The 8,912-nt window shown below is 44.3% G+C and overlaps 1 non-coding gene across 1 annotated transcript; it reads left to right on the forward strand.

Moving 5' to 3' along the window:
• The first annotated feature begins 4,712 nt into the window (after window positions 1–4,712).
• Window positions 4,713–4,786, forward strand: TRNAT-AGU (transfer RNA threonine (anticodon AGU)). Its single transcript has one exon. It is a non-coding gene; the product is annotated as a tRNA-Thr (tRNA).
• Window positions 4,787–8,912: the final 4,126 nt, after the last annotated feature.

Raw genomic sequence — 8,912 nt, forward strand, 5'->3', positions numbered from 1 at the left:
GCTTCAGGCGAGCGCTTAGCTGCCCGGCACGTGGCGCCATCTGGCGACGCCAAGGAGATTTGCGCATGCATTGGCTGCGCCTCAGTGATTTGTGTTTCTCGTGTCCTAGCGTTGCTAGAACCATTGGTTCCAGCAACACTGTTTTGTTATATGACGTCATGACGCTTGTACTTGCGAGTTTGGCCTGTGGCGGCGATACCTGTATTTTGGTTCTTGCTCTTTTCTACGTTACAAGAGCTTTGTTGTCAGTATGAGTGGCGTTTTTGTAATCAGGAGCTGGTATTCTGTCGATACAAGCCAACTTCAATTTCTCCTCAGTGTCCCTTTAATGATCGACTAATGTCTGCTGTCCCAGGGGACCAGACCGCAGCTCCCGTTCTTCGTCGGTTTCATATCTTAAAGCGCGGCTAAGGTGTCTACTGTCCCAGGGGGCCAGTTATGCACCTTTCCTTTATCAGAAGCTCAAATTTGACCTTCAGATAATGAAGGTGAGATCCGCAAGCGCGGTCACCTTGGCTTTACCTAGTGTAGTGAAGCTTTCACTTCAAAAACCAGTTTTCAATTTCCTCTTCATTTCTTCTTTCACTCCCTCCTTTATATCTTCCCTCACGGCACAGTATGGGTGTACCAATGATGTGACAGTTACTACGCCATTTTCTTTCCTCAAAAACCAAACAGAAGCGTATTGGTTTATGGGGTTTAACGTCCCAAAGTGACTCAGGCTATGAGGGCCACCTTAGTGAAGGGCTCCGGAAATTTCGACGGCCTGGGGTTCCTTAACGTGCACTGACATCGCACAGTACACGGGCCTCTAGAATTTCGCCTCCATCGAAATTCGACCGCCGCGGCCGGGTTTGAACCCGTGTCTTTCGGGTCAGCAGCAGAGCACCATAACCACTGAGCCAAGTGGGCCACCATCGTTCATTGGGTCAGCATTGACAACGTTGTAGAATCCGTTGATTTTGACGAAAGGAAAGGACCACAACTGGCTCCCTGGGTTAGTGGACTTCTCAATCTCACTTCCATGTACGTGGCATTGGTGCCCACCTGCAGAAACCTGCTTTCGCTCAATATTCCATGCTTAGCAAAGCTAAACCACCAGCAGTTATTTTTTTATTCAAGAAGTGTGCCATGAGGCACAAGTTGAGAAAGGGGGAATGGAATACAGGAGATTGAAAGTTAAAAGAAGGAGTGAAATCCAGTTTCGTTTCCACGTTCCGTTCTTCCACCAGTGAAAAAATGAACACTGGTTTTTAGGAAAGGAAATGACGCAGGAACTGTCTCGCATATCTCTGTGGGCACCTGAACAGCGCCGTATAAGGGAAGGGATAAAGGAGGGGGTGAAAGAAGAAAGAGGTGCCGTAGTGGATGGTCTCCGGAATAATTTCGACCACCTGCCGACACTGTGCTCTCATCACGTGCTGTTTGCTGCTAGTACGGTGTAACTAGCTCCACTGCTACCGCATCACACCCATTATAAGCGGCTTGTGAGGAGGCTACACCACACTAACAGCAAACAGCATGTGACGAGCGCGCCGTTTCGGCACCTGGTGGAAGAACGGAACGTCGTGGACGCAAGCGAAGGAACTGGCGCCGAAGCCGGGAAAAAAAATGGTAGGGCATCGCATCGCCAAGGATGCGGGAGGCCCTTAAGATTCTGGAGCAGTTCTGCTTCGACGCTCCTGACAGTATGCACGCAAGTGGAAACGTGAAAAACAGAAAAACAGTCATTGCCGCACTGTTCTTATCTCAAAATCGGCTACCTATTGCCCAGTATTTCGCCAAATAAATTTAGCACGATGGAAGCAGTTCTTGACGTTTTTTAGTGTGAAAGCCCACTTCACTAGCAAAGCTGAAAAAAACCGAGGTGTGTGTGAAGCCTCAGCCAGTTACTACCTCCTTCACCAGTGTAGAGTAGCAGGCCAGATATCCATCTTTCCGGCTGACCTCTTTGCCTTCTTTTCATTAAATATTTATCTACCTCAGCCTTTGACAGAGCACCAGCAGCAGAGGTCTGTGCAGCTGCTCCGTCAACGCGCTTTCAGCTTTCTGTGCTGCCTGGAGTTATCTGCTATAATATCTGTCTTTATTATGAAATGAGGCAACACTTTCAAGAATGCCTTTTCACAATAACGTAATGCGTCAGTGCTTCACACGCAAGCCTTTTCCATCGATTACTGCTTGACACTGCCGAAGCATGGAGTTCAGTAAGATGTCAGTGAAGGTCTAGTCTATGTTTCCCTACTTCTGCAGCAGCTGGTCGACTTTCTGTTCGGTGCTGCTGGCTTTTCTGTCCCTCGGACAGTGCACGATGCTTACCCAAAGTTGTTCAATTGAAATAATCTTAGCAGACTGCCTTGGCTACTCCATTATGTCAATCATCCACTTCTTCATCCAATTTTTCATAAGCGTACAAGAGTGCTTTGGGTCATAATTCTGCTGAAACATATATCCAAATCCCAGATTCTTGTGCACCTATGAAAGCATAACCTCTTCAAGAATTCCCTGATAAAACTATTCACTCATGATACCTTAAATCCAGTCAACTGACTCCACGAGCAGAGAATCAGCCCCCTGTCGTTACGTTCCCGCCTGTGTGGTTTAACATGGGGGATTGATGACGAGGTCCATATAAATTGCAAATCCAGGCGACGTATACAATAAATTCCAGCGTTCCTGCATGAAAAGAACTTAGATTCTTCTGATGAAATCGCACTTTTCCATTGTCACCTATCCACACCAGCTGTTCTTTGACCTACATCACCCTGGAAATCCAATTCTTTTCACAGATGTGTGGGTTTTGAGCTAGGCTGCTGTCGTTTAGCTTAGCACATTGCGCCTGACATCTCACGGTTGATGGAGCCAATATAGAGCCTCATACCAGGGCCAAAGCTTTGAAAATATTGATAACAGACAGTCTATAGAGTTTTCAGGCTCGCAAGAACAGTGCCTTTCTCAACAACTTGGTTGGTCATTCTGACATGTCTCCTGAGAAGATCAAAAAACAAACCTCCACCTTTTCAAAACTTGTGAATGCGTGGACTGCACTACTCCGAAATCCAGTGGAAGCTGGTAGAGTTTCGTTTCATAGTTGTGGTCGCAGATAATTACCATTTGAGCAGTCTTGATGATGTTATGTTGACCTCACATTCCACCCACTGCTTATAAAAATGTGCAGTAATACATGCAACCGCAGAATATGTCCCTTGAAAATGACAGCAAGTTAATAATAATTTACAAGAGATGGAAAATGAACACGATTGGAAGTTCCCTCGAAAAGACAAAAATGAAAAATGAACTCAAGGCAAACAGTAACACTCTTAACTCCTGGAGGAAGGCAAGAGCATTATTGCATCGTAATATACTCAGAAATAGCAAATTGATCTTTTATATCCGTGATATTTTCATTTTTTATGAAAAAATTGAAAATATATCTTTTTGTTCACTACTATTTAAGGCTACAACCCACTCTGGGATCTTGTCCCATTGTGAATTTCAGGGAGCCATTATCTTGTTAACTGTGCTTTAGCATGGTGGTTGCGCCTGCTTTGATGGCACTAGTAGCTTGACCGGCATAGCTGTGTGCTGTCACATGACAAGTTGTCTCTAATACTCAGTGCAGCAATGCTGCTGGTGCCTATCAAGTGTGGGTCAAAAATGCTTTCTACAGCCATCTGTTGTGTAATCCAGTGGCCGTCAACACAACTGAAGAAATCCACCAAAAAAAAAAAATTGCTTTCATCTGCATCCATAAGACAACTGGGAAGGAGCAGATCTTTGTTCTTTGTACAAAGGTAAGACAATTCTAAGGAGATCCTTGTGTGGAACGCTGAAGTGTATAGAATATTTTGGCTCACATTAAACAACATATGCAAGGAAGACAGTTAAGGAAAATAGCGTAATGGCTAGCCTTGTAAGGTGAGTCCAGATATACCCACCACGCCCAACTGTGCCGTGAGCAACGCAGGGATGCTGTAGCTGCTCATGTTTTTCATGGGTTATAATAAATGTGGTCATTCAGGTGAAAGTGCTCCTCACCAAAAAAAAAAAACTATTGTTTCAGGTACTTGTAGCTAATGTACTGAAATTTTACATGGTATTGTATTCATCTCGGCAGACAAACCTTGTTCAATTTGTGTGCCAATATCTTCACTCGAACAGAATTCATGACCATTTTCTGCAGGTGTAGTCATCCCATGGAGACCAAGCAAAAACAGAATTTATCACTTAATTGAGTAGAAGTCTTTTTCAACAAAACTGCCATTTGAAATACTTCTATGGTACCAGACACAAATTTTAGGTTATAAAGTCGAGCCTGCTTATAACTCGTTGCCTGGCATTTGTCCTTTATACAGGGTGTTTCACATAAGACTTTGCACAATTTTTAAAAATAGGATTTTGGAGTTAGAAAAGCGCTTTTTTCGGCACAGCATTGTCAGCGGAGTAGTACATCAGAGTGCATCTAAGACATGCTAACTAGCAGGCTGGTTAACTAAAACTGAATAGTTGACTTTCTAACTATTACTGGTCAAATGTTTAGGGGAATCCCCCAAGTGGCTGCGCTCGGTATGGCTGCGCTCGGGTGGATGTCAATGAGTACTCCCTTATTACAAATCTACTCCACCTTGGGGGATTCCCCTAAACATTTGACCAACACTGTTCCCACTTCGAGTTATTGATCAATTCGCTCTCGCCCTACCATAAGCTTGCCGTCCCGGTTAGCTCAATTGGTAGAGCGACTGCTCCAGTGAAGCGGTGGTCCCGGGTTCGAACCCCGGACCAGGACGAATTTTTCTTTAACTACGAAGTTTCTGAGAAAGCTGTATAGCTTTCCTTTGTAGCCGTATGGCTGCGCTCGGGTGGATGTCAATGAGTAATTACTCCCTTATTCTAACTATTACTGTTAGGCTCCTTAATTATTAAAAGGCGGGTAGCCCACCATAATTAACATCCATATCAGTTTTTATAATTTCGAAAATGCCATTTCCCTCAGCGCTGTGGCCCAATGAATTTTGGCTACATCGCTCCAAAATACATGTGCTTTCGAGAAGCTTGCAGGCAAAGCAACCTCTTCAGTGCACGTAACTCATCGAAATAGCCAAAATTTGTAGGGCCACAGAGTCTAGCATAACCACATTTTCAAAATTATAAAAATTGATATGGGTTTACTTACGGTGGGCTACATGCTTGTCAGTAATTAAGGAGCCTAACGGTAATAGTTACAAATTTAACTATGCAATATTAGTTTACCAGCCTGATAGTTAGCACATCTTAGCTGTATTCTGATGTAATACATCACTGATAATGCTATGCCGAAAAAAGCACTCTTCCAACTCAAACAGCCAATTTTTAACAATTGTGTAAAGTCTTAGGTGAAGCACCCTGTATTCCGAAGTATGTAGTAAGTGGACTGACACAACATAAAGTTGAACTGCTTGTGCTTACATGACATGTGCACGTCATCGCTGTCAGCCCAGCTAAGGTAGTGCTCAAACCAAAGCCTTCTGTCTCACATCACATACATTAGAAGCAACAGGGCAACTGGCATCATGATGCGTGAAGCGGAGGTGCATTAGGGCTGGTATGCTAGGGATTTTAGGCCTAGTGTCATACAAAGCAATCGAAGTGCAGTGCTGATGACATCTAGCTATTAAGCTTTTACACACAAAACTGACCAACTTTATCCCTGTGACATGTTGTTTTCCATCAAGACTGCCTTTTCCGAGCAGCGGAAGTACGCTGATGCTACCAGCTGTTGTTCTGTGATGCAGTGGAGTTTTGGAAGGGAGCTAGAAACTCCTCATGCTGTCCATGTCAAGCCTAACTCGCAGAAGCCAAATTCTACCTGCAAAAAGTTTTACACAGATGCAAAAAGATCTTGTGGAGAACGCTCAAGAGATATACAAAGAGGCATATATGTTGGCAGTTGTTGTACCTTATTAAATTAGAGCGATGATTCCATACACACAATGTCGAAGGAAATGGGAAAGTGGCCATGTGGCACTGAGACTGACCATGTCTTGGCCAGGAGCATGCCAATAGCATGGATCTGGTGAACTAGGCACTCCAGGCTAGCATAGCTATTTTAGCTGCGTAATGTTACTCCTTTGAGGAAATTATTGGCCTCTCTACAACGAGAGCAGTGAAACAGATGCTCTTTGGCACAAACAAAAAACTTGCATAGCATGGTTCGGTTCGCTGAAACATAATATAGCATAGTGTTTGACGCACCACGGCTATCATAAAAAGAAACACAAGGTGCTTGGTTTGAAAGGGAGAGGTGCCATGCACATAGGTTTGACCAAGCTTGTCTCGCTTTGAAGGAAGGGGGGTGTGCTGATATATGACGTATATAATCTGAAACTTCAGTCCTGGGTGTCACGAAAACAAGCTGAGCACTGGCCACACTCCAGATAATACAAGCCACCTGCACAGCATCCTTTTTTGCTCCTAATGTTTTTTTGATGCCTCAACTACTGGAGACAACACTTCCCCACTTCTGTGGCATGAATTTGCTGCTTGCGGGCCAAGGCCTTTAAGCCTTGGGTTTGAGTAAAGCCCCTTGGTAATTTTAAAGTTCTGCTGCGCTTTGAACTCAGCCACTGCCACACAAACTCCTCACCTCCTCCTCCACCTCTTGCATGCCCTTTCCACGCGGACCAGTTTCTCGCCCGCGTTTCTGGACGACAATTGGTTCCCCCGGCTCTCCCCTCCATTACCAAGAAAATGTGCAGAGATCGCGTTTTCGTTGTTTTTAGTGCGCTAGCACTTATAGTGGCTATTCCCCGCATTTAGCCATTGTGTGTTTGTTTGTCTGAAGCCGGTTTTGAGGCAGGCTGCTCACCTGCCCACCAGGGTTGGGTTGCTATCCAGGTTGCTCTTTCTGAGCAGCCTCTCACGATTAATTGAGCTGCCGCCTGAAATGGTGGGCAGGTGAGCAAGTGGCTTGAAAATGTCTACACTGTTTTTATGACACCACATATAGAAAGCGTGGTGGCTTGCGCAAGAAGCAGCGGTTTCCCATTATTGCCTGCCCACCGTTTCAGGTGGCAGCTTAATTAATCGTGAGAGGCTGAATGGAAAGAGCAACCTGGATCGCAACCCAACCCAAGCCTCGCCGATGGCAGCACCTGCCATAGCAGGGCAGTGGCGCATCGCTTGACTGCTGTACCACTGCGCCAGGAGCGGTAGGAAGACTCCGAGGAATCTATGAATGTAGAGAATGACCAATTCCACACATGTGGACATTAATCCATTATCACTATCGGAACCACTGCCGTCCATGAACACTGTATCTGTACACTGGAACCTAAGTGAAAACCGAACTGCTAGCGCACCTAATTCGCATTTGGCCTAACTACACAAATCGACCATCATTTTTTCTTCTTTTTTGTTGGCACTATTTTTCTCCTAAGGCCAGGGTAGCAAACGTTCCATGCTACTGTGCTGTGCACTACCACTAGGCAGTGCTTTTGCGCGATTAAAGGCAGCAAGTGGCCTGAAAATGTCCACACAGTTTTTACAACATCACATATAGAAAGCACGGCAGCCTGTGCAAGCGTTTCCCCATCATTAGAAGAAAGATTTTTGTTCCGACCAGCAACAACGTTGTTGGTGACGTAACGCGCATTAATTATTGCTCGTGTTTAAAATATCCCGATTCAACAATTTCTGTTCCACTGGCTAGCTCCTTATTCTTTTATGTTATTGCTAAGGTACTTTACATGTTATAAAAAAATCCCTTGCACTCAGCAGCTAAATCTTATGCTAGAAACTTCCTCACTTCGCAAGTTGTCGACTCCTATTCAGCCAGATTAGTAGCATCATAGATTCTGCCTTATACACTTTTCATGCTTTTGTGAAGATCAAATGCAGAGGAACCATTCTTTTCAGCTTGCAATTTCATGTGCACATTGGTAAGAGAGATGCAAGGAAATCAAGAGCTGAAAAAGTGTTTCTCTGCAGGTGTGTTTTGGTGTCGTGGGCAAGTTTTTGCACCTTTGTAACATGAGGCGAGGTTATTGCAGCAAAACAATCGATTACAGAGCCTAAGCAATCAATTACGATTCTGTAAATAATTTATAAATTGCGCAGTTGAACATTCTGAAGCGAAGCAGGGCTTATGAGGGAGGGCTCCCAAATAATTCTGATCATCTGGAGTTCTTTAAATGAGCGCCGACATATTCCCACAGCATGGAGGTGTTCTTGTATTCCACTTCCATTGCAGCTGCTGTGACCAGAATCAAAACCGTGACCTTGGAGTCAGCAGCCGCACGAGACGGCCACAAATTTAGCCACCGCAGCAGCCCAATAATGAAAATGGCTACGTAGTAATCAGGGATTTTGTGCAAATAATACATTCTAAGCATTCTGTGTATATATGCATGCAACACATTAACGACTTATCATTGTATGCAAGATGTTTTATTCATCTCTATATAGTACGGCGGTTTCTCCTATATGGTGTTCCCTATATTGCATTCATAAGCTTTTTTCACACGGATTTCTAAAATAATATGCAGTTAATTGCACATTTCAGTTGTGACCAATGTGTCGCTGCCAGCATTGCATGAATCCTTGAAATTACGGGACTGCCCGAGTCACTTCAAACATAACTGCACGGCGAAAATTGTGCTCTCATCAGGAAAAAAAGCCGCACATGTGGACTCCATACGCTGCACTTATAGCTAACTACAAGAAGCTATGCTGAATAAAATACCAGCGTTGCGTATGTGCAGATAGTCTAAGTGAATCAAAACACAGATGGACACAAAACAAAGGCAATTTCTAGGTCAGATACACACAGTAGAACATCTTGTGGTGGAGAAAGTGTTTGAAGCATGAAACCAACTCGGCCAAAAGCTCGTTTTGCTTCATTACTTCCAATTCAGGCAGCCTAAGAAAATACAACC

The sequence above is a fragment of the Amblyomma mixtum genome, chromosome 3, assembly GCF_055824585.1.
Source record: "Amblyomma mixtum isolate Tamu chromosome 3, ASM5582458v1, whole genome shotgun sequence".
NCBI lineage: Eukaryota > Metazoa > Arthropoda > Arachnida > Ixodida > Ixodidae > Amblyomma > Amblyomma mixtum.